The 23,768-nt window shown below is 46.2% G+C and overlaps 1 pseudogene across 1 annotated transcript in view; it reads right to left on the minus strand.

The window, feature by feature from the left end:
- The window catches only part of LOC147748084 (heme oxygenase 1-like), an 80,260-nt pseudogene that overhangs the window by 23,583 nt on the left and 32,909 nt on the right, over positions 1-23,768 (minus strand). Inside the window, exons 3-5 of the transcript XR_015296643.1 lie at positions 18,938-19,195; positions 18,356-18,601; positions 17,464-17,572 (exon numbers count right to left, since the gene is read on the minus strand). The product of XR_015296643.1 is annotated as a heme oxygenase 1-like (transcript). The remainder of the gene's footprint in view (positions 1-17,463; positions 17,573-18,355; positions 18,602-18,937; positions 19,196-23,768) is intronic.

Here is a 23,768-nt window from a genome sequence, read left to right on the forward strand (position 1 = left end):
AGTGCATTATGTAGAAGCAATGGAAATAGAAGACTGTTATGTCTGCATGAAGCTACCAACCTCAGTGGCTGAAGGCGTGACATACCACCATCTACCTTTGACCTATGGGATCTCCTGTAGTATATTAGCTAGCTTGTTCTATAGAAGCACCTTGCAGTACTATTATTCAAATGATGACGTAGTATTTTCTGAACTTCCTGTTAGAGGACACTTGAACCGTGTACATACTACAAGTGACGTGACCCGCTATATGGGAGAATATTTCCTGACTATAGGTAACATAGATTTAGATCAAGCCAGAGAAGATAATCTGACCTGTTCACTGCAAGAGCAGGAAAAGATGTTTATAAAGATGGCAGACAGAAGGAGAGAAAAATTTCAGAAGAAGGCAAATGACGAAAAGGATAGAATCCCTAGGTGGGCTGAGCACATGGATAACACCTCGGAAGGCGAAGCCAGTCCTGCCTTGTTGCTGGATTTTGAAAGAAAGGGGAAACTTTGTATCCATAGGGAAAAGACAGAGTACTATAACAATGTATTCATCGGTTCCAGCGAGTGTGAACATAATTACAAGGTAATTGGAGGTTGGGGTTTCAAAAATGGGTCAGAACCTGTGTTTCCCGGAATATATTATATATGTGGGAACAAGGCTTATTTCAAATTGCCGGATCACTGGTATGGAAGCTGCTACTTTGGCATTGTTTTCCCGAAAATATACCACGTGAATAATGCAGCTGGAAGCGATGAAGAAACTAATGGCTTAGTGCGTAGTAGACGTGAAAGTGTAGGTGAAATTATAGGTGATATTTTTAGTGCACTGATACCTGGAATGGGGGTAGTTCTGAACACCCATAGAATCTGCAAACTGTCTACGGTAGTGGACCGACTATCAACGGACACTGCTGCTGGTTTCCTGCTGGTCAATACTGAAATGGTTGCGATCAGATCAATGGTTTTACAAAACCGTCTTGCCCTTGACACCTTATTAGCAAAAGAGGGCGGAGTCTGTAGAATGCTGAAAGCGCAACATTGTTGCACTTACATTCCTGATAAAAGTATCGAAATAAAACAATATGTAAAGAACATAACTAATTTGGAAAAAGAACTCAAACCATTGGAGGTTGACAGTGCCTGGACGAGACTGACTGGAGGTCTCTCCTCTATAGGTAGTTGGTTTACTAACTTAGGTAAAAATATTTTGTGGAAAATACTGATGCCAATAGTTATAATAGGTGTAATTGTGTTGATCATTTTTATCTGCTGCAAATGCCAAAAGTGCAAAAAGAAATATACAGTGAATCAGAGGGGGGTGAAAAGAAACATTGATGAACTAGAACTAGAAGAGCTAAAGAGTGCAATTTATAAAAAGGCGAAAAATCACCACTCTCACAGAGAAGCTGAAAGAAAACTAAACAATAAGTTTATTGAAATTGAAATGGACGAGGTGAATGAATGAGAAAAGTTGGCATCTGTTTCCTTCATGTAGTGATGATAGTAAATATCATCAAAGAGGGGATTGATGGAGCAAGGATTCGCACGTAAAGCGCCTTGCTCGTATGCAAAACCCTTGTCTAAACTGCATAATAATATTAACTTCATTATTCGTCATTTATAAAGTGTTTTCCCAACACGCGGGTGTCCCCAGGATGCTTGCTTGTTTGTTTTTCCGTACTAAAACGAAGCTTGCACTTAAAATGGCTGCTTCGCTGAGATTCAGTCTGCGCATGCGTCGGTCATACCCATGTGATGTGACGCACTCGCATTCTGGAGGGATTCTGTGCTCATGCGCACTGATGCGAAATATGGCCGCTTGTCTCTCACCACGCTCTCTGCCTGCTACTGCTGCTTTTGCCTATCTGTCTTTTCGCACTAATCCATAATGCTATAGTCATTATAAAGTAAGGGTTGGTTAGATTTTATCATGGTATACAGTGCGATCATTTTTATGTATTATTTTAATTTGTTTTCGCTTACTTTTCATGTACCGCGTCTTTGTGGGCTGGGGCAAACATGAGCAACGCCATGATGAGGCTACTCTGAACCCTGTCAGCTGACCAGGGAAAGTCCTAACTGCGCAGAAGCTAAAACTAGCCAGCTGGCTCCTGGAGCCCGATGCGCCTGGGAACCCATCCCGAAGATGCAAGATTACACCTTGAATTGTCATACACTGTTGCTATATGCTGGACTCTCGCATTGTCTTCTGTATTCCTATGCCTGGGAACGTGAACCAGGGGGGCAGGTGTGCAAAATTGAATAATTATGATGGGAACGTTGAATTCTAGGAGGTGGTAATGACCGCACCACCTCTCCTGACCAATCACAATGTGGGAAACTGTCACTTGCAACATTGGTGGGTGGTCTAAGGGTCCCCAAAACAGTATAATTGCCCTAGTTTAGTTTAAGAAAATTGTCCGACTTGTCCGAGTAGCAGACCTGTCACTGACCCTACGATCTCAATAGGTGCTCATTCTGAAAGTGCTGCTGAGCACTTTGTCTATACTTTCCACAATCTCCTAAGGGGTGGAAAATCCTAAGTGCTGGCGAAGCACTTTGCTGGGGAATTCGAAAATCCAATCGGGGTTTCTGGCGGATTACTTGCAGGAGGGGGTAACGCAGGCGTTGCTGTCCGAAGCTGTGGGTGTTGGTCGTACCCTGGGAGGCCCAGTCCTTTGACCTGAACCTGAGGGGTATCCTGTCCTTACTATCCGTGAGCTGTACCTGCTCGCATTCTGGCATTCCTTTTCTGAGAGTCCCTGTCCCCGTCTTCCCAACTGACCCGTGGCCAGGGTTGGTCTTCAATCTGAACTAGGTAATTATTGATTGTGGGTTTGCGAACCTCTATCTCTCTCTTTCTCCCTCACTCTTGTCTGATCTATTAAAGCATTCTTACCTGTGATATTGCTCTACTGCCGTTGAAATAGCAATATATGTGTCTGATTTTAGTTGGTTCCTTCTCTCCCCCTCTCCTTTAGGAATTCATTGATTTTATAAAAGTAATAGCATGTTCCCGTTTTTCCCTTTCCTTTAGTGGATTACAGTGAACTTAGCAAGAATAGTTTAAACACTTAGGTTAAGTACATGTTCTAGGTCCAATCCCATTCCTATGTTCTAGTATAAAATTGCAGTGACTAGTTTGGTTCTAAAAAAAAAAAACTTCTACCTTTAGTCTTCCCATATATCCTAATGGTCATATTTTTGATGCAAAGTTACCTATTGGTGTTGATTTTAATGTTTGATATATTATTCTGTGTATCGCTTATTATCTTGGCATCTTCCTTTTGAAACCTTATATAAAGTTTTAAACTTCATCAGGTGTCTGTGGTCATTTTATAGAATTGTGGAAAGTATTATTCTGACTATAAAGAGTACTTGATGTTAGGCCTGTCTACTATTTTCCCTGATAGCTCTAGGTCCATCGTAAGAATTGTGCCTGTGGTAAGTCGGGTACATGGTAAGCAGAGGTAAATCCAAACTTGATTACTCTTAGCAGCGTGCAGGAGGAGAAATCCTCACCCGGTTCACCCAAACAAAATAAGTGTGATAATAAAAGGTTTTTTTTACGTCAAGGGCCCAGTACGTGTAGAGAATTGGTAACCCGGGTGACCTGGGGCCACTGCGCGCTCTAGCACATGCACCACACATCAGAAATCACCCTTTTAAGTATGTGGCCGGTTACTGTTGGTAAATATCAGTGTGCCTGACACTGACTGCTCCTCAGTTGGTGATAACAGAATTGCTGTCACTTGCAGCCAGTGCCAGGCCCACGTAGATCTATGGGGCAGCGCCTTCCCTGTTGATCAGTGCTTTAAATGGAAGAGAAATAGTGCAGGTACTCATTTAAATGTGGCGAGTGTACGGGGCTTGGGGGCGGGGCTTAGGAAAAGTCATGCCGATACTTCTTGACTTCTATACAACTTGCCAGCACATACCAAAACACGAGAAATGTCTTTCAATAAACAAAGAAGGTTTGTTTACTCCTTACACAACATAGCCAAACGCAGTGATATTTTAACATTTCCTTGTTTTTTTAATATTTGCAACATCTATATTGTTAATTGCTGTTGCTTGGCACAATACTACATATTCTCGAGGGACACAGAAAAAAGCAGACCTGCACACACAACCATTCAACATATTTCCTTTAAGATACCTTCCAAGATGTGTCTCTACTCTTTCCCCCTTTCTCTCGTATTTATCTCACACAAATCAATCACAGGCAAGCAGACAATCATAAGCAGACACTTACACAAAAGAATGAGGTGTGATTAAAGCCATTTGAACCTGGTTACCTCCCACGGCTTTCTGAATAGCGGTGTCACCGGGTTGCCTCAATTTCTTTGTTTGCACACAGCATGATGGTGAACACCCCGACGGGCCGACGGTATGCAGATGAGCCCAAGCTGAATAGTCCAGCAGGGGCTCGGCTCAGGTTCACAGAAGTGCCTTGGCCGTCAGAGACAGGCCGCCAGCACCAGCGTTTAATGGGTACCGGTACTCTGCTCGGCAGTAAGAGAAATGCCGGTACACAGAGAGATAAAACGAAGAAGTGCCGGTACTCAGTACCTGTGAGTACCGGCCCATTTAAAGCACTGCTGTTGATATATTCCGTCAAGGCGCGCCTGCCCCAGGAACACTCTGCAGGGTTATTTAGAATTGCTCCGAGGTAGGCACTCCAGCACCTCAAGTTTTGTTTTCTTTTTTGGTGACCGTCAGAGCGGCACCTTTTCCCTCAAGTGCCTGTCCATCTGACACTAATGACACCCACAACCGTTGCAGCACGCGGCAGAACTGAATGCACTTTCTCCTAAATTGCTCGGGCCCCGGGTCAAGTCAAGAGAGGAGCTGGTATGCTGCTTCCTAGCGCCAGAGACCACAAGGGACAACTCTGATGACTTCATGTCTGCAGCCAGCAGACTCTGAAGCCGGTGGACTTGCAGCGGCACTGAAGCTCCATGCCAGCAGAAGCACCACTGAGACCGTGACAAATGAAGCGCTCTGCCGAGCATGCGCACTGCCCCAGGCCCCTGTGAACTGGCACCCTGGGGAAGTCACTCACTGTCTCTCTGACTCTGCACTCAAGTTCACTCTGACCACTGCAGGCATATGTTTGAACAATACAAACACAAAGAAAGGCAGGGTATGGGGCAATTGTGACTGCCCCATCATACAAGTGGGTTGTAGTTAAGTCTTACTCTCAGGGTGCCAGGGATCTGAGGCTTAATACCGCTATGCCTCCTAGAAAACAATATCCTTCAATTCTTGTCAATACAATGTGATACAGCACTCCAATCAAGTTCCATAAAACTTAATATTAGATGAAAGAAATTATGTTTTAATAATAGTAGACCGTAATTCCAATTCGTTTACATCAAAGTGAGGCATATTTTTCTTAATTTATATTTCAGACATTTGAAACGCACAAAAAAGTCATGGATTTAGGTTAACTTGTTCCATCCACAAAGAGGGAATAACTCACATGAAATAATTTGAGATGAATGGTGTGTGTCAAATCTCATCTCCTTTCAGAAGTGAAACCCAAGGTGTCAGTATCCCATATTCTCTGGTGCCCTGTACTATAGCCACTCTTCAAAAAAATATCTGGAGCAATTTGCAGAGGTCATAATGGCTTTAACTTTGACAGCTCGAGCAGCCAATGCAGCCTAGGTCTCACACGCAACAGAAACAAGGAGATTATAGGGGAAATGCACTCTTTTACATTGTAAAATCTCAGTTGGTTAATGCAATTATTGCAGAAGTATTGTGTGTAATTAGAGAGATTAGAGTCCTGGTACAGGGGGAATAATGACGTGTGTGTTACAGTGCAATGACGTCCCAGCCTGCAACTAAAACCACTGTGAAAATGCATGTTATTGTTTTAAAATTGTATTACACACAGTTTACAAGAGAAGTTGCACTGTACAGGCATCCATTTCAGGGGTTTTGCAGTAGTAAAGATATTTTTAGAGCTTCTCATTGATCAAAAGTGTATACTTTCTGGTATTTCCATGCACTCTTTGCCTGGTTTTACTCGCAAGAAAGTATCACTCAAAGGGTCACACATTTGATAGTTGGATGTCACCTGTAAGGGTACGGAAACCATGGAAATGTCACACATAAGCAATCTGAAAACTTGGCAGCTATGGCCTTCAAGTTAAGTTATAGTGCCTGAGCTGAGCTCTGCAATGTAATCGCTGTCTGCACAAAGTTGCGTTGAGCGTCAGTAAGGCAGGCTCCATTCTGGGGCCTCTCTCACATCCTAGTGCCCTTCCATTTCCGGTGCTTTGCAGCAGTTTTAAGATCTTCCTAGAGTTTCTTGTTGCTCAAATGGGTGTAACTTCTGATATTTATACGTTTCCCTCATCTTCATTGGTTGATTTTGCTCCCGAAAAAGTGTCACTCATAGTCATTGCAGTGGTGGCCGACATAAATAAAAAGTGGTGGTGTGGGTGGAGGGGCCATGGGAGGAGTGCGGGGAGTTAATAATAAACAAATAAAGCTCACCTGATGCTGCAGGCCGCCTCATGCCTTGGTGCTCCTGTGCTTCCTGCTCCCAGCAGTCTCCCTGGGACAGCATCAAAGACTCCCCATCGAATCCTCGCGCTGCTCTCATGCTAGATTATTAAGCACGACAGCAGCGTGGGGATTAACCTGAGCAGGTTGGTTTAACGATCGCTCAGGCACAGGGAGTCTGTGCTGTTTCTCCATCCCAGCTGTGCAATACAGCTGGGTTGCAGAAACCTGGCTGTGTATGTCTGTTTGGTCAGGCGACATGCTCACTTAGCAGTGCACATCACTCCACTCCATCTGCCATGGCCCTGTCCCGCCCCTCCCTACACACTCTGGCTCAGCCAGCAGCTGAAAAATAAAATGATAATAAAATATTGTTTTATTTTTCAGCTATTGGCTCTGAGCCAGCGGGCTTTTGTCTTTTGTGTTTTCCCTGCTCTGTTTGTGTCCTGTGCAGGAGTAGCTAAGGGTAAGAAGGTATCTACTTCCACCATCAGTTGATGGGTGCGCTTGGCAGTTTACCAGTCCTATAAGTCGGTGGGTCTGGCTCCTCTGACTAGGGTCCAGAGGCACTTCACTCTGTCTGTGTGCACTTCCTTTGCTGAGGCGGCTGGTGTCTCTATCCTGTAGATTTGCAGAGTGGCTACCTGGCCGTCGCATCATACTTTTATCAAACTGGGCGTCTCAATGTGTTACTTGTATCTGTGGACAGTTTTGCTGTTGGTGCAAAAATGGTCCCATGATGCTTGTTTCCGGTCCAGGGAAGACATGGTTTGGCAGTTCTGGCTGGACTGTTCCTCTGATGCATAGGGTAGAGACTGATTTGCATATAGCTGTGTCTGAACTGGGGTGGCGAAGTGAGCTAAAGAACGATGATGGATTCAACCCAGATCTGTGACTGGGGGTGAGTGTCTGAAAAGTTTCAGTGCTCCCTCCATCATCTCCTTGTGTTTGCTTTGTTCGCCCTAAGTTGGCAGGGTATGCCCAGACGTGGGTCCCCTGCTCATTTGCCACTGGATTCAAGCTATTCTGGCTGAAGAGGGCTGTTAACTCGAAACCGGGCCCAGGATGCTTGTTTCCGGTCCAGGGAAGACATACATGTCTTGGCAGTTCTGGCTGGACTGTTCCTTTGATGCATAGGGTAGAGACTGATTTGCATATAGCTGTGTCTGAACTGGGGTGGCAAAGTGAGCTAAAGAACGATGATGGATTCAACCCAGATCTGTGACTGGGGGTGAGTGTCTGAAAAGTTTCAGTGCTCCCTCCATCATCTCCTTGTGTTTGCTTTGTTCGCCCTAAATTGGCAGGGTATGCCCAGACGTGGGTCCCCTGCTCATTTGCCACTGGATTCAAGCTATTCTGGCTGATGAGGGCTGTTAACTCGAAACCGGGCCCAGGATGCTTGTTTCCGGTCCAGGGAAGATATACATGTCTTGGCAGTTCTGGCTGGACTGTTCCTTTGATGCATAGGGTACAGACTGATTTGCATATAGCTGTGTCTGAACTGGGGTGGCGAAGTGAGCTAAAGAACGATGATGGATTCAACCCAGATCTGTGAATGGGGGTGAGTGTCTGAAAAGTTTCAGCGCTCCGTGCATTATCTCCTTGTGTTTGCTTTATACAATTAATTAGTCCATGTTTAGCCTGATAATCTGGCATGAATCCTAGACCGTGGCGGCTCCTTCTAGGAGACTGCCACACTGCTTTAAGAGAAGTGCAGCAGAAAAATAAAATGATAATAACAGGGTTATTATCATTTTATTTTTCACTACGGGCTGGGTTATGGCAGGGCAGGGCTAGGGTTACGGGGGAGGAGTGGTTTGTCCACTCCAAGTGCGCATGACTGCTTGGCTGGCCCTCTTGGGCCGGCCTAACAGTCCTGCACACTTTGCATCTTCCTACTAGGCTTTTGTCCTGTGGAATCTCGGAGCATTGTGTGGAAGCTCCTACCTCCTTTGTGCCAGCCGTCGTTGGATCGTTCTAAGGGAAGCTTCACGTCTTGCCGGACCCGCTGCGCGGGTCCCGCTGCGCCTGCACTCACTGCGGGGCTTTGTGAGGGGAACTGAACACTTCTTGAATCTCCTTACACACCGGCAGGGCTGCGAGCAGCCCAGCAGGGACTCCATTGCCCAGGAGTCCCTGCGTGTCACACCTGTGGCCGCTCTCCCTGCCGGCCACGCCCCCCGGCTGTTCAAAAGTGCACATCATCCTCAAGCAAGCGGGAAACTTTTGTCCTGTGGAATCTCGGAGCATTGTGTGGAAGCTCCTACCTCCTTTGTGCCAGCCGTCGTTGGATCGTTCTAAGGGAAGCTTCACGTCTTGCCGGACCCGCTGTGCGGGTCCTGCTGCACCTGCACTCACTGCGGGGCTTTGTGAGGGGAACTGAACACTTCTTGAATCTCCTTACACACCGGCAGGGCTGCGAGCAGCCCAGCAGGGACTCCATTGCCCAGGAGTCCCTGCGTGTCACACCTGTGGCCGCTCTCCCTGCCGGCCACGCCCCCCGGCTGTTCAAAAGTGCACATCATCCTCAAGCAAGCGGGAAACTTTTGTCCTGTGGAATCTCGGAGCATTGTGTGGAAGCTCCTACCTCCTTTGTGCCAGCCGTCGTTGGATCGTTCTAAGGGAAGCTTCACGTCTTGCCGGACCCGCTGCGCGGGTCCCGCTGCGCCTGCACTCACTGCGGGGCTTTGTGAGGGGAACTGAACACTTCTTGAATCTCCTTACACACCGGCAGGGCTGCGAGCAGCCCAGCAGGGACTCCATTGAGCAGGAGTCCCTGCGTGTCACACCTGTGGCCGCTCTCCCTGCCGGCCACGCCCCCCGGCTGTTCAAAAGTGCACATCATCCTCAAGCAAGCGGGAAACTTTTGTCCTGTTGAATCTCGGAGCATTGTGTGGAAGCTCCTACCTCCTTTGTGCCAGCCGTCGTTGGATCGTTCTAAGGGAAGCTTCATGTCTTGCCGGACCCGCTGCGCGGGTCCCGCTGCGCCTGCACTCACTGCGGGGCTTTGTGAGGGGAACTGAACACTTCTTGAATCTCCTTACACACCGTCAGGGCTGCGAGCAGCCCAGCAGGGACTCCATTGCCCAGGAGTCCCTGCGTGTCACACCTGTGGCCGCTCTCCCTGCCGGCCACGCCCCCTGCCCTAGCCCTATTTTACAGTTTGGAGACACCGCTGCGCGGTAGCGACCGGGGCGAAGACCGGGCAAAGAGCGGGCCGTTTGAGGCCGTTCGAGAACGTGAGAGACTGGACTGGGCCTCTCCATATACATCAGGCTTTTCCCTTATACCCATCTTCGAACATAGTAATTCACTGTCACACCCTTAGGTGCCCTTGAGCCATACTGCTCACTATGAGCAAAATGGAGACTAGGAGCAAAGCTAGCCTGGCAGCTAATGGCCCCATTACAACCGCCCCAAATCAAGGTACAATTGACAACTATTTCCTGAAGGCAGGTTCCCTTTTGATAGACGATATCACCCTCCTAGAAAGGCGAATCTCGCAGGAAATAGAATGGGTCAGGAGGTCATCGATGGGGGTTATAGCAATGGCGAAAACCCCTGAGGATAGGCGGGCCATAGTTAGCCCACAGCTTGGAGCTTGCGGTGGGGTACAGCGAACCACTAGTATAGATCTCTCCGAAGGAACACTAAGCGATCTAGATGATATGAGCCTTCTTTCACTCCCTCTAACACAAATCACTCAACCACTAAATACGACAGAAGTGGGGGAGGACACTGATATAACCATCCAGAGCCCTATCTCTCTGAGGGAAGAACTTGCCACTACAGCTGATACCCCAAATTTACTGGGGTCATCTAGCGTAGACCCGGGGCTAAGGGAGGGCGCCATACAAAAAAGGAAAACTGGGAAACAGAGTATTAAGGAAAGGAAGGCAAAAAAAACGAAGCAAAAGGTAGGGTCAAAACACAATACAACTAGTACAGATCATACTACCCAGGACAGAACACCACCTGTGATATCAATTGACCCCTCCCAGGAACCGCCCAGTGATACCCTCACTGATCGGCCACTTCCCTCCACTGAACACAATTCTGAGTCAGCTGAGGAGGACATAACTTTAGCTGACATAGGCCACCTCCTTAAGTCAATCATAAGCCCTCTGGAAGCTCGCCTGATAAAAATGGAGGCGAGACTAGTTAAAATTGAGAAAACTGCCTTACAATTTATGGATGGTTGGAAATCGGGGGCCCCTCGCCCCACACCCTCCACCACTGATCTAAAACATAACAACAACTCGGCTCCCCCTAAACCTGTAAAAGCCAATGAGGCAGCAACAACAACTGCAGCGGGGGCTAAAAATATTAAACCACATAGCAATCAATCATTAAAATCAAAGGCTATAACAGTAATCCCAGCAACTTCTGGAGGCGTCCCCAACAAACAACCCCCTATCACGCAACAACAATCACGGATAGCTAATGATAATACGCAGCCCAATCCACAACACAAAAGTCCCCTCAAACCCCCTCTGAATACCAATCAAAATGTACCCGATTTGAATAATGCTACGGCAAAACCACCAAGAACAGTCACCGTTAATCTCCCACCTGAGGTAGCTCCATATACGGTTATTTTAGTTGGGGTTCCCAAATTAAAATCAGACTCATATGAGACAGGGGAGTCACTAAAAAACAAAGTAATTAATTGGCTCTCAACATATAGACCGCTTCCCAGAGGCAAGACCAGCGATATTCGCATGGTAAGAAGAGTCTCGTGGGTAGGTAAGAGACCTAAAACAATCAGTGGTGACTGTATACTAGTGAGTTTTAAAGAACCAGGAACAGTTTCGTTCATCTGTAGTTCCTTTCTGGAGGATGAAGGGAGCACCATTTACCCAGTCCCTCTTTCGTTTTTCTATCCACCTAACGACTATGCAAATAATGTCCAGAGGAGAGGACATCGTCAGGACTTACTGGGAAATTGGGAGGGTAATCAGGGAAGGAGGAGAATCCCTTTTAATCAACTACGAATACCCCCTATTCATCCATCCACATATAGCGATTCCCAGGGATGGGAAACTGTACAGAGAAGAGGAATGGGAAGGGGTGGATTTGATAGAGAGGAGCCATGGCCCCCAAGATTTTATCAGCCACCATTTCTACCATTGTCTAACCGCTATGACTGCTTAGAAATGGTGGACTGACAGTTGGCCGCTGAAGAAGGGGTAAAAGAGAGTCTACCAGGGTTCGATCAAGGCAACCATGTCTCCCTTAATCTCAGGGAGGAGAAATCTACTACTGGGTCTTCAGACCTACCCTATGAGTCAAATAAAAGGGAAATTATCCTAGTAGCCCCATTGATGGATGAAGGGCAATTAGACAGTACTTCAAGGCCAGACCATACTAGCCAAAGGGCTAGCCAAATTGGCACACAGACCGCCCCCCAAACTCTAAAACTCCTTTCTTGGAATGTAGCAGGCCTGACCAATAAAATAGATTCGGATTTATGGGCTGAGTTAATAGACCCAAAAAGCGTTTGTCTCTTCCAAGAGACCTGGACAAGGGATGAGACTTCCTTTAGGGGATTTCAGTCTTTTTCAATCCCAGCTCTATGGGGCGGAGAGGCCGACCATCTGGAGGTCTAGCAACCTGGGTTGCCTCAGACCTAGGATGTATAGCCTCAAGATATCCAGCAGACTCGGAAGATATACTGGCCGTCCTACTGGAATGGCCAGGTCCTTTTAAATTACTAGTTATAAATATCTATTCCAGGCCAGTGCAAATAGCAGCCACCTCCAAAACCATAGAAACACTGTCGTCCCTTCTAGAAACCATCCCTGGGGATATGTCTTACCTAATAGGGGGGGACTTCAATTCACATTTTGAGCCACTACCAGGTCTACTTGATGGACCCTCCCTAGAGGAGGATTCAAGTTGGCAGGTCCCTCAGACTGTAGCACCCCCTCCCAGAGCTTGGACACCTTTGGCCGTCCAAATAAACACACTAAATCTCACCTATGGTTTGAGAGCCTGTAACGGCCGCACCAGGTCTGATATCCCGTCTAAATGTACATTCAACAAAGCAGGGAGGCAATCCAGACTAGATTACTTCCTTGTACAAATGCAGGAATGGAAAAGGGTACTGGATTTTAAAATAGTAGTCAGGCATGACAGTGATCACAATGCCTTGGAATTGGAGTATGCCATCCCTCCTCCGGGGGAGACTGTGTTATGTGGTCAGGAATTGAAAAGAGGACACCTCTTGGAGAATAACAGGAGGCGGATAAGATGGGAAAGGCTCGCCTCCAGTGGAGAGAAGCTTGCATCCCTTTATGCTGGGATTATTCCTATCCTCGAGGAGGCCTTTGACCTATGGAGCCTTGATTCCACAAAAGATACTAGTGAGGACTTAGCTCAACTACACGTACACCTAATCAAGAAGCTTGAAGCTGATTTTTTCAGCACAGGGCGTCCAAGACAACAGGGTTCAACCAAAAATACCTGGTATAATAGCACTTGTAGATTGGCAAAGCGAGACCTCTTATCTACCATAAAAGAGGGAGGCTCCAGGGAGGAGATTCGCTCTAAAAGGAGTGCTTACAAATCACTTATTGCGAATGCTAAAATAGAGTGGGACGTGCAGCACTGGGAGAATCTATCGGAGTCCCTAGCCAAAAGGGACTCCCGTAGATTCTGGAGAATAATTAACCATGGGAGCGGGGATCTTCCCTCGGCAATCGAACCAAACATCGCTGCAAACGTTTGGCAGGATCACTTCCAGCAGCTATATTCCCCCGAAAACGAGGAGTTAGTAACCACAACATCCATTACTCACAACACACACACTTCTGCCCCTTTCACTATTAAAGACATTAGGGTGGCAATAGCAGGGCTCTCCTCCGGAAAGGCCCCAGGCCTGGACAGGGTGCCGGGCGATCTCTTCAAACAGGAACCCGGGATTTGGGCACCTTACTTGATGGTTTTATTCAATGCAGTGCTGGGGGGGATGAAAATACCAGATACTTGGCTGGGAGCGGAGGTGGTCCCGATATTTAAAAAGGGGTCGCCCCTGCTCCCCGCCAACTATCACCCAATCAGCCTCATTGATGTAACCCAAAAGTTATTTGGCAGATTAATCCTGGATAGGCTTCATACCTGGATGGAGGAGACTGATATTTTAAGTCCTCTCCAGGTGGGATTCAGGAAGGGAGTCTCAACAGTTGACCAAATACTTAGATTAAACATCCTGTTTTGGAAGACGACTCATTTAGAGGGTGGGTCACTGTATGGGTCTTTGTAGACCTCCGTGCCGCCTTCGACTTGGTCCCTCGGACCAAGTTGTGGGCGGTACTGGCGGATCTGGGTGTCCCGGGAGATATTCTCCAGATTCTAATCAGGCTACACACAGACAACTACGCCCGTGTAAGATATGGAAAGGGAGGTAGGCTGACAGATAGGTTCCCTGTCCAACGCGGGGTAAGGCAGGGATGCGTGTTGGCGCCGACCCTGTTCTGTCTATTTACGAACGGGGTGATAGAGTATTTGAGCAGGATCCCTAATGTCGATGCGCCACAATTAAACAACAGCAGGGTGCCAGCGATTATGTTCGCAGACGACACCCTGCTGTTGTCAAAAACACCAATGGGGCTACAGAGGATCTTGAATGGGTTCTTGGAGTTCTGCAATGAAAGGGGATTAGAAATAAACCCCTCCAAGACCAAATTCATGATTCTCAGTCAAAAGCCCAAAAGCTGCCCAAATCCCCGCTTGGGATCTACATCCCTAGAAAGAGTCTTTGTAATTGAGTACCTTGGCATAACCCTGAATCAGAACCTAACTTGGCTGCCACACAAAACAAAGGCAACCACGAAACTAATTCAGAGGGCTGGTGCTATCACAAGAATTGCCAATAAATCCTATCTCCGTCCACTGGCACCTGCAATACACATTTACAAAGCCCAAGCTCGAGGAGGCATTACTTATGGGGCCGAGCTATGGGGACATACACCGCTCCAGACTATACAGGTCGCAGAAAACAACTTTATTAGACAACTAGCGACCCTCCCACCGAGTAGTCCCCTTGTCCCCTTAAGAATGGACTTGGCACTTCGTCCAATCACTGAAGAACTGGGCCTCAAACCTTTGACATACTGGAGACGTCTGTGGAGCAGCCAGGATCTGGGCCATTATAGAAGCGAACTACAGGAGCTTCTAAGGTCAATACATGTGTCCAAAATCCCTTGGCTGAAGTACATTAGGGACATGTGCACGACTCTCGGAGTCCCAGAGCTATGGTGTAACCCGGAAGTAACGTCCACAAGGCTTCCGAGGAAAGAACTTTCCAGACTGTTTTATAGCTTTATGTCTCAGAGATCTCTGAGTTTAATCCGGGAAGGTTCTTTAACTGACATATTTACCAAAGCAAAAGACTCCTACAGCCCTGAGTATGTCTTAGATGCCATGTCCCCCGTGTATGTAAGAAAGATCTACCTGCAATGGAGATACGGATCGCTACCCTTGAGGTCCTTTACTAAATCTTGGGACAGTAACTCGGAGCTGGCCAACTGCCCAGCATGCAATTACAAGCTGGAAAGTGACCTACACGTGGTCCTGTTTTGTAGAGCCTACAGTAAAATCAGGAGCTATTGGCTGGTCCCTTATCTAAGGAATTTGGGCTTTCGAAGTTATGCCCCAGCCTACAGAGTGCTTAAGACTGATTTAACACCTCCAACTGTCTTTGTCATGGCGAAATTTTTGACGGCAATGTGGAGAGCACGTGCAAGAATTATAAAGGACTCTAATGCGGCACGATCTATCAATTCTTAATCCAAAATGTACTCATTCTTTTAGACTGTAATCATGAACTTTTAAAACTTCTAAATACTGAACTCATTTTTATAGTTTTTATGGTGTGTTTATTGTATATCTTTTATGATCTGTAACGATCGAAATAAAGATTATTTGAATTGAATTGAATTGAATTTGCATATAGCTGTGTCTGAACTGGGGTGGCGAAGTGAGCTAAAGAACGATGATGGATTCAACCCAGATCTGTGAATGGGGGTGAGTGTCTGAAAAGTTTCAGCGCTCCGTCCATTATCTCCTTGTGTTTGCTTTATACAATTAATTAGTCCATGTTTAGCCTGATAATCTGGCATGAATCCTAGACCGTGGCGGCTCCTTCTAGGAGGTGGAGGAGCGTTGCCACACTGCTTTAAGAGAAGTGCAGCAGAAAAATAAAATGATAATAACAGGGTTATTATCATTTTATTTTTCACTACGGGCTGGGTTATGGCAGGGCAGGGCTAGGGTTACGGGGGAGGAGTGGTTTGTCCACTCCAAGTGCGCATGACTGCTTGGCTGGCCCTCTTGGGCCGGCCTAACAGTCCTGCACACTTTGCATCTTCCTACTAGGCTTGCTTTGCACAGCCTGGTGAAGAACATGCAAAGCCTCACAATCCCCAACTGAACGCCGAACCACTGAACTCAGACCAATCACAATGCTGCATTGTAGCAGTGTGATTGGCTTAGGGGAGGGAGCCTGTGTGCTTCCTGCTTCCTTCGCTACGGAAGCATAGGAGAAGGCGGCTGAAGAGACCGAAGGGGAGGGCCGGCCAGCCGGCAGCGAGAGGTGAGTGGATTTTTTTTGTCTCCCTGCTCCTCCATCTCTCGCCTCACCACCGCGTCCCCTGCCAGCTGCCACTGGTCCTAGACCTACGCTGGATCCCTCCTGCTTCAGATCTTGCGCGTGTGCAGACCGGCATATGGAAACGTAAGCTTGTATTTGTTTTTCAACACCATCGGTAGGTCACATTTAAAAATAACTTCTTCTGATTCTGAGCTGCGACTTTATTTGTTTCTGCCTACTCACACACGTTTTAAATATTTCTCCCTCGGAGCAGTTTCATTAGTGAGGGCTCAGTTGCCAGCGTGTTCATGCAAGGGCGTAGCGAAGCCCCCACTCTGCCAGCTTAAGCGGTGTGCATGCAACAAATTAAATTGTTTTATGTCCTTTCTTAACATTCATCTCTGGCTTGCAAGTAATTGCAAAGCAGAAGAAAAGACTAATAAATCACAGTCGTACAACTGTGGGATGGGGAAAGGTTGGAAGAATTCCAAAAAGTTGAAAATGGTGACAGAATGGAAGAGAAATGAATGGCAGCAGGAAGAAAATAATTAAACTTAGACAAAGAGGGGTGGCAGGATGAAACAGAGAAATTACAACATTGGAATAGAGAAAGAAAGTAAAGCTGAAAATAGAACACAATATTGGGGATAAGAAATGAGAGACAGGTGGAAGGAAAGAAAAGATAGAATTAGCAAATGGAAGGAATTCAAGAAGAAGGAGGGATGAGAGAAGAGGCAGAGGAAGTACAGGAGATGAAACAAGAATGTTAGAATTGGACTAAGGAAAGTAAAGATGTAAAACAGGAAGAAACATTAAACATGAATAAAATGAAGGACAGAGAGCTCAAAAGACACCTGAAAGAAGAATGGGCAGAACAAATCAAAAATGGTAATACAGAATGAGAGGAGAATGAAAAGGGAGGAAATAAATAAATAGAAAGTAGGAAAGAAATATGGAGATAAGAAAGGAAAGAATAAAACAGAAAAAGAAAGAAGTCGACGTTGGCAAATGTGCAGATTTGGCCACATTCTTTTCAAATCATGCTGTAAATGCCTCATTCTAAAGCTTTTTCATCTGGGCAACAGTGTCCACTATCTCTTTTATAGAAAGGGTCGGGATCGCCGGATTTGGCCACCTAAGGGGCCATTTTTGTTGCCGGGGGCTGGCAATATCGGCCGCCTGTAACAAAATAGGCCTACACCGGCCCTGGCAAACATCTTGGCCGCACACCCACCCTCCCCCCAGGGGGGCCGTCTGTACAGTTTGCCATAGCCAGTTTTGGTTCCCAGTCCGGTCCAGTAGGCTGCTCTGTTTGTGTGTGTGTCTACCCATTAGCCAGAGGTCTGCTGCAAGGGCCTTACTGTTAGAGATGCCAGAGGGAATTCTCTTGTGCAGTTCAGGCACTTCCTGGATGGGACAGCCAATTTTCTTTGTCGAGTCAGAAACCATCTCCTGGAGCTCTTCGAAGACCTAGAAGCGGGGAGGGAAACGAAGGAGTAAAACTGGGGGCCAGAGACTGCGGAGGGTTCGCTTCACCACAGTAAAATGTCAATGCATGATCAGAAAAGGGTTCCACGATTTGGGGCAGGGAAAGTCTACAGAGCACTGAACGTTACCAATGAGTTTGAGGTCATGAAGTTGAAGTGTGCAGTCAGTGTGGAGAGCTCAGAGCAGCACCACGAGAGGTCAGGTAGGTGATAGTTCGCCTGACCGCCTGAGAGTGTAGTACTGAGAGAGCTCAGACAGGTGTCAGTGAGAGTGGGGAGACAGAAGCTGTATTAATGGAGGAGCGAAGCTTGGTATCAGTGAATTGGGGTCCATGAAGGTGTAGTACTGGGAGATCTCATCTAGGGGTCAGTCAGTATCGCCGATGCGGGCTGTAATACTGGCGTTGGTTCACCTTGGTGTCTTTGAGTGTAGGGGGCCATGAGGCAGTAATACAGAGCGAGGTGAGATCGGTGTCAGCATGAGTGTGCCCCTGAGGCTGTTGTACTCATCTTGGTGTCAATGAACATGAGTGTAGGACTCAGGCTGGTGTTCGTGAGTAGTGGCCATGGAGGCTTTAGTGCTAGGAGAGCCAGCTTGGTGTGAGTCAACTGTTAGCCAAGGATCCTATAAGGCTGGGAGATCTCAGTTGAGGTCAGTGAATGATGCCAATGAAGCTGTGGTAATGGCAGCGCTCTGCTAGCCAAGGAAGATTGCCCATGTTCACCATTCACCATCGCACAATCTTCATCCATACTCCTCACTCACCTCCACATTAAGTAGGAACGCCTTCTTCACTTCATCCAGCACCCTTCTCTTGGTGCTGTCGTCCATTTCAATGGCATCCATGCGAGCACGATACAACTGCTTGAACTTTGTGGTGCTCGACACTCCATCAAATGTGAAGAAGGCCAATCCCTCCCCAGATGTGGGCAGCTGCAGGGCTTTTTGTGGAATCTTTTTGAGCACCTGCCCCCCGGACAAGTCCCCCAAGTAGCGGGTGTAGAAGTGTGGCTCAGGGGTTAGAGGCGGCAGACCCGGAAGCTGAGATCGGCCCTGGACCAGGGTTCAATTCCCCGCCTCGGCGGGTCTTGGGCTCAAAAATTCCACGGACTCGATAATTGTCGCTCCGGTGCCTTCTCAACTCACGGGTTCACACTCTGCAACTCTGGGCAATAGCTTGCTTAATCTCCACAATGGCCCCTCGCGGCTGGATGCCTGGCTTTCACCTTGTGGATACCCTGCCGGGGTTATCTCACAGGGGAATACCAGGACGGGTTCCCTAAGCAAGCGCCGGGAAACCCTTTGTGGGTAGCTGTGCGCTATATAAGCTCAAATACATTTACACACATAGGCATGGGCTACCAGAAGATCAGGCTCACGCTGGCCTACTTGATGGAGTCTGTCTACATACTTCCTGGTGGCCTTGGGGCAGGGGATCTCTTGCCTCCAATGTGGCCCATAGAAGTATTCCAGGTCACGCTCCAGCGCTGCTTTGCGATGCAATTCATCAGGGAAGTAGACAGGAGCATAACCCGGGTGAGTCTTGTTACGCTCAATCTCCTCATCCAAAGCATCGTAGACGAAATACAAGGACGACATCACGAGCTGCAATTGACATTAAGAAACGAAAAATAGTTGCTAAACCATCAGATGCTACAAAAACCAATACTTGATATAGGAGGACAATATCACCAGCTGCATTTGAGAGCATGAGATGAAAGACAAACGCTAAATGGTCAAACTCAACAAAGATCAGTATTTGCTATACATGGACAACAGCAGCAGCATTAAGTGAGACCATGAGACGGAGGGTGGAGGTCAAGCCATCGGATACAAAGAGAAGCAGCAGACCACATCTAACGACATCACAAATACAACTGAGAGCAATAAATGATTGCACACAATATCCAATCGCAGCAAAACTTTAGAAATATCACCTGAGTACCAAAGAGCTACAGGGAGTGCAAAGAGGATTTACTTGTACAACAAATAGCTAGTACTTTTTTGAATTTTTGAAATATAGAATTATAGCAAATGCTTTTGTGTATCATGATGAGGGTCACACTTTTAATGCGATTTCTGTTCTAACTTGGGTAACTAATATTAAAAGAGGAGCAGAAGAGGGATCCATCTCCCGTACAAATAGACATATATGACTTATTGGGACCTTGATTGTACAGGCCATACTGGTAAGCACCTGAGGACAAAATAGTCGCTAAATTGCCCCCAATCAAATAGATCTTAGAATTTTAAATTGATATATCATATAAACACTTCAATTGCTGCTATGGCGGTTCACCATCCAACGGTGTCGGTGCCTGCTGTGGCGGCTGCTGCCGTAATATATAATTACCAAAACTTCTTCTCCAGAACTCCAGACAAGAAAAGCAAGCGGCATACCAGGGATTAATGCACAATTATTTTATTTCTCCTGATTCAATCGTAGTCTGAGCTGCAAGGAAAGTCCATTCAACTAACCCTTTTATCGATGGTCCCACCAGATAAAGAAAGCAGAAAACTGGACTCAGGTGGGTGCAAAGTATGTGGAATAGCAGCTACCCACATGAAGTATGTAAGCCCTTCAGCCCACCACGGCAGACATGAAAGGTTTTTATGGGACTCCCTGCAACAATCTGTGGATGATCTCCCAAGTGACTTCAGAGATGCCTTCACTGAAATTATGAATGAGGGCATGATGATCTGCAACCAGATAATCAGCTGTGCTATCTATTATTCCATGCTAGCAGCTCATAGTTATTCCCACAGATTAGCTCCTAGGAGAAATTCTTGGCTTCGTTTGATAGCTCTGAAGCAAGAAGCTCAACAGACAATTCTCAACTTCCCTTTTTTCTGGCACCACTTTATTTGGAAGTCATACAGACGATGAAATGGCTCGCATGAAAACAGAAACGGAAACCTTGAAAGCAGTTGCCTGTAAAAAAGCAGGGAGCAGAGAAAACATTCTTACAAGCCTTATGAGGCGCGTTATTACCCTCAGAGTTTCAACCCCCTCAGTGGCGTCAACGCCACCACCAACAACAGCAACAGCAACAGCAACAAAGGCCTTTCTAGCAACTTCAAAGATGTCAACCAAAAGGAAGGGGTAGTCACCAAATTGCTCAAACAGAGAAACCTCCTGCAGGCTCCAAGCAATGAGCGTCTGCTTCCCCCACCTGCATTACCCACTCATGTAGAGAGAAGTATTAGTAAATGCATAAAAGAGTGGAATTCTACTAAACAAAAAGACACCTGGGTGCTGAATATTGTTCAAAATGATTACTGTCTCAGGTGTTCCAGTCCTCCGCTAAATGTCCCACCCAAATCGTCCAAGCAACATATAGAGACACTGTGACCAGAGGTGAACATTCTTCTGCAAAATCATGCAGTGAAAACATTTTCCCATTTTTTTTGTGACAAAGAAGGGTCAAAAAATTTAATTCAGACCCATATTAGATCTGAAAGTTGAAAACAAATGGATACGGAGAAAAAAATTCAGAATGAAAGCATTGCATCAAATTTATCCTCATTACATCAAATGTATCCTCATATCCATCAATGGGACTGGCTCTGTTCCATAGATCATCAAGATGCTTACTTTCATATCCTGATAGCCAGAAAGCACCACAAATTCCTGAGGTTTGTAGTAGGACACAGCCATTTCCAATAAGTTTTGGCTCAAATGAGCCCTCAGAACTTTCTTGATGTGCACGGCAATGGTCGCCACACATCTCCGGAAATTCAGAATTTTGTCTATCCATATCTAGACAACTGGCTTATAAAGGCCTCAATGCATCAACAAGCCAATAACATTTTCAAGTTGCTGTTTCTACTCTCAGTCGATTTGATCTACACATCAGTCACCATAAATCAGTACATAACCAGTTCCGTCTCTTCATTACCTAAGACAAGCTATCGACTCCTTAACGGCAAAATGTATGCTTCAGAGGAGAAGCCTTTATCAGTATGTCTGAAATGTCAATCTGAAAATGAGTAGCGTGGCACACAGCAGTGATTTGGGTTTGATTTCTTATGTTTGTTTTGATTTTGGTTGTGGTTTCGGGTGCTCCGGCAAGAGACGTAACCGTCCGTGTACGTCGTGAGAAATGACTGGTTGTGTGCGGTACATGGGAAGTAAACGCATCCTTGCATAAGGGCACACACTGTGGTTCGTCAGATAAAGACAGACTCCAATGTTGCTTTTGAAGGTTGATTATTATTCATCAATTAATCAAAAGTTATTTGCATAATTGTTCAAAAGTTCCAAAATTCATATATCCCATCGTTGTGGTAATATGTTGACCAACATTTCCAAAGAAATACTCCAATGCATTTCGGGCATGGATTGCCCTTTGTCAAGGAGTTCTGAAAGCATAAAAAACGCTTTTACCTTCCAAAGTATAACATATACACTTGCATTTGCATAAAGTACATTGACATTGAGTGAGTAGCAGAAAGACGTGAAATGCCCATTTAATAAACGTGTGGTAACGTGAATCAAGTGAAAGACGGTGTGGGTTCGGGGAGATGCAAAAGGGTCGGCGTTATGCACTTACGTGTCAAAGTCGTGTGGAGTCTTTACTCTCTGGGGAGACAAGGGAAAACGGGCGGTTAGGCAGGGTAAGGACCCGACGTTAAAAAGGATAACGTAGGTCTCAGTTGGAGCTCCAACTTACTTGGGAATGAATGGTGGGAACGACGGCTGGTGGATCCTTAAGTCGTTAACCAGAGGGTTCACGGAGTTGCGGCGGAGTGAAAGCCGCCGATATATGACACTACGCGGAGTGGGCTGTGGGCATTAAAAAAGGACTAGGCGGATGATCGCGATGGTGGCGGTCATCTTAGAATGGGGAGTTGACGGCTAACAGTGTGTATGGTAAATGAAAACAACGTGTAGGTTATGTATATATGCAAGAGTGATATACAAGCAACAAACACAAAAGATGCAGGGAGAAACAAGTATACCACGGAGGGTATTATAGGAAACAACTTAGTTCAATCCGGTCATTAAGACCGTGTGGCTTCATTGCCTGTCGTCTGTATATCCAAGCGGTCTCACGCTGAAGGAGGGTCTTATTATTGTCTTTCCCCTCTTGCTTCTGAATCATTTCAAGCACCAAGAATTTGAGTTGAGCCACGCTATGGTGGAATTCGTTGAAATGTATCGAAATGTTGGATTTTTGTTTTTTTGTGCGAATGTTCGACTTATGCTCGTTCAGACGTGTCTTTATTTTTCTGGTGGTTTTACCAACATATATCATGCCACATGGGCATTTCAGTAGGTATATTAAGTTGGTTGAATCGCATGTAGCATTGACATGACACAACTGCATTTCTTCAAAAACTCTCTGAAATATCACTCGCCACAGATGAACACATAATCCTATGCACTGCTGATGTCAAAAGCCTCTACACGTCCATCCCCCATGGAGGTGGGATTGAGGCAATAGAAAAAGCCTTACTGAACAGCAATTGTTCGGAACCTCTCCAGACCTTCCTCATGGAACTGCTTATTTTCACACTATACCACAGCTATTTCACACATGAACAACAATACTATCTTCAAATGTCCGGAATGTCTATGGGCAATTGCGCTGCACCGACTTACGCGAACATCTACATGGCAGAATTCGAAGCAACCCACATCTACGCCAATTCCAACTGGTCAGATAACCTTAAGCTGTACGTTCGGTACATTGATGACTTATTTTTCATTTGGAAAAACACCCGAGAAAACCTAGAATCGGCATTGATTGACCTGAACTCTAAAGACAATCGCATCACTCTCACGTGGAACATCAGTGAACATGAAATCACCTTCCTTGACGTTTTAGTCAAAATCACAGAAACAGGATTGGTAACAGACCTTTTTCGAAAGACAACAGATCGTAACAACACAGTCCACTACACCAGTTTCCACCAACAGTCGCTCAAAAGAAATTTGCCTTACAGCCAAATGTTAAGAATAAAACGGATTGTATCCAATCCAGAAACATGCATACAGAAAATGGAGGAAATGGCCACGAGATTCACCAACAGAGGATATCCACAAGAACCTCTCACTGAAGCAATCAAGAAAGCCACTGCCATTTCACGTCAGGAAGCCCTCAAAGGCTCAACGAAAAAAGATGAAAAGAGAACAGTGCTGGTGTCGAAATATTCCACCTCTAGTAAAAAATAC

The sequence above is a fragment of the Lissotriton vulgaris genome, chromosome 1_1 (assembly GCF_964263255.1).
Source record: "Lissotriton vulgaris chromosome 1_1, aLisVul1.2, whole genome shotgun sequence".
Taxonomy (NCBI): Eukaryota; Metazoa; Chordata; class Amphibia; order Caudata; family Salamandridae; genus Lissotriton; species Lissotriton vulgaris.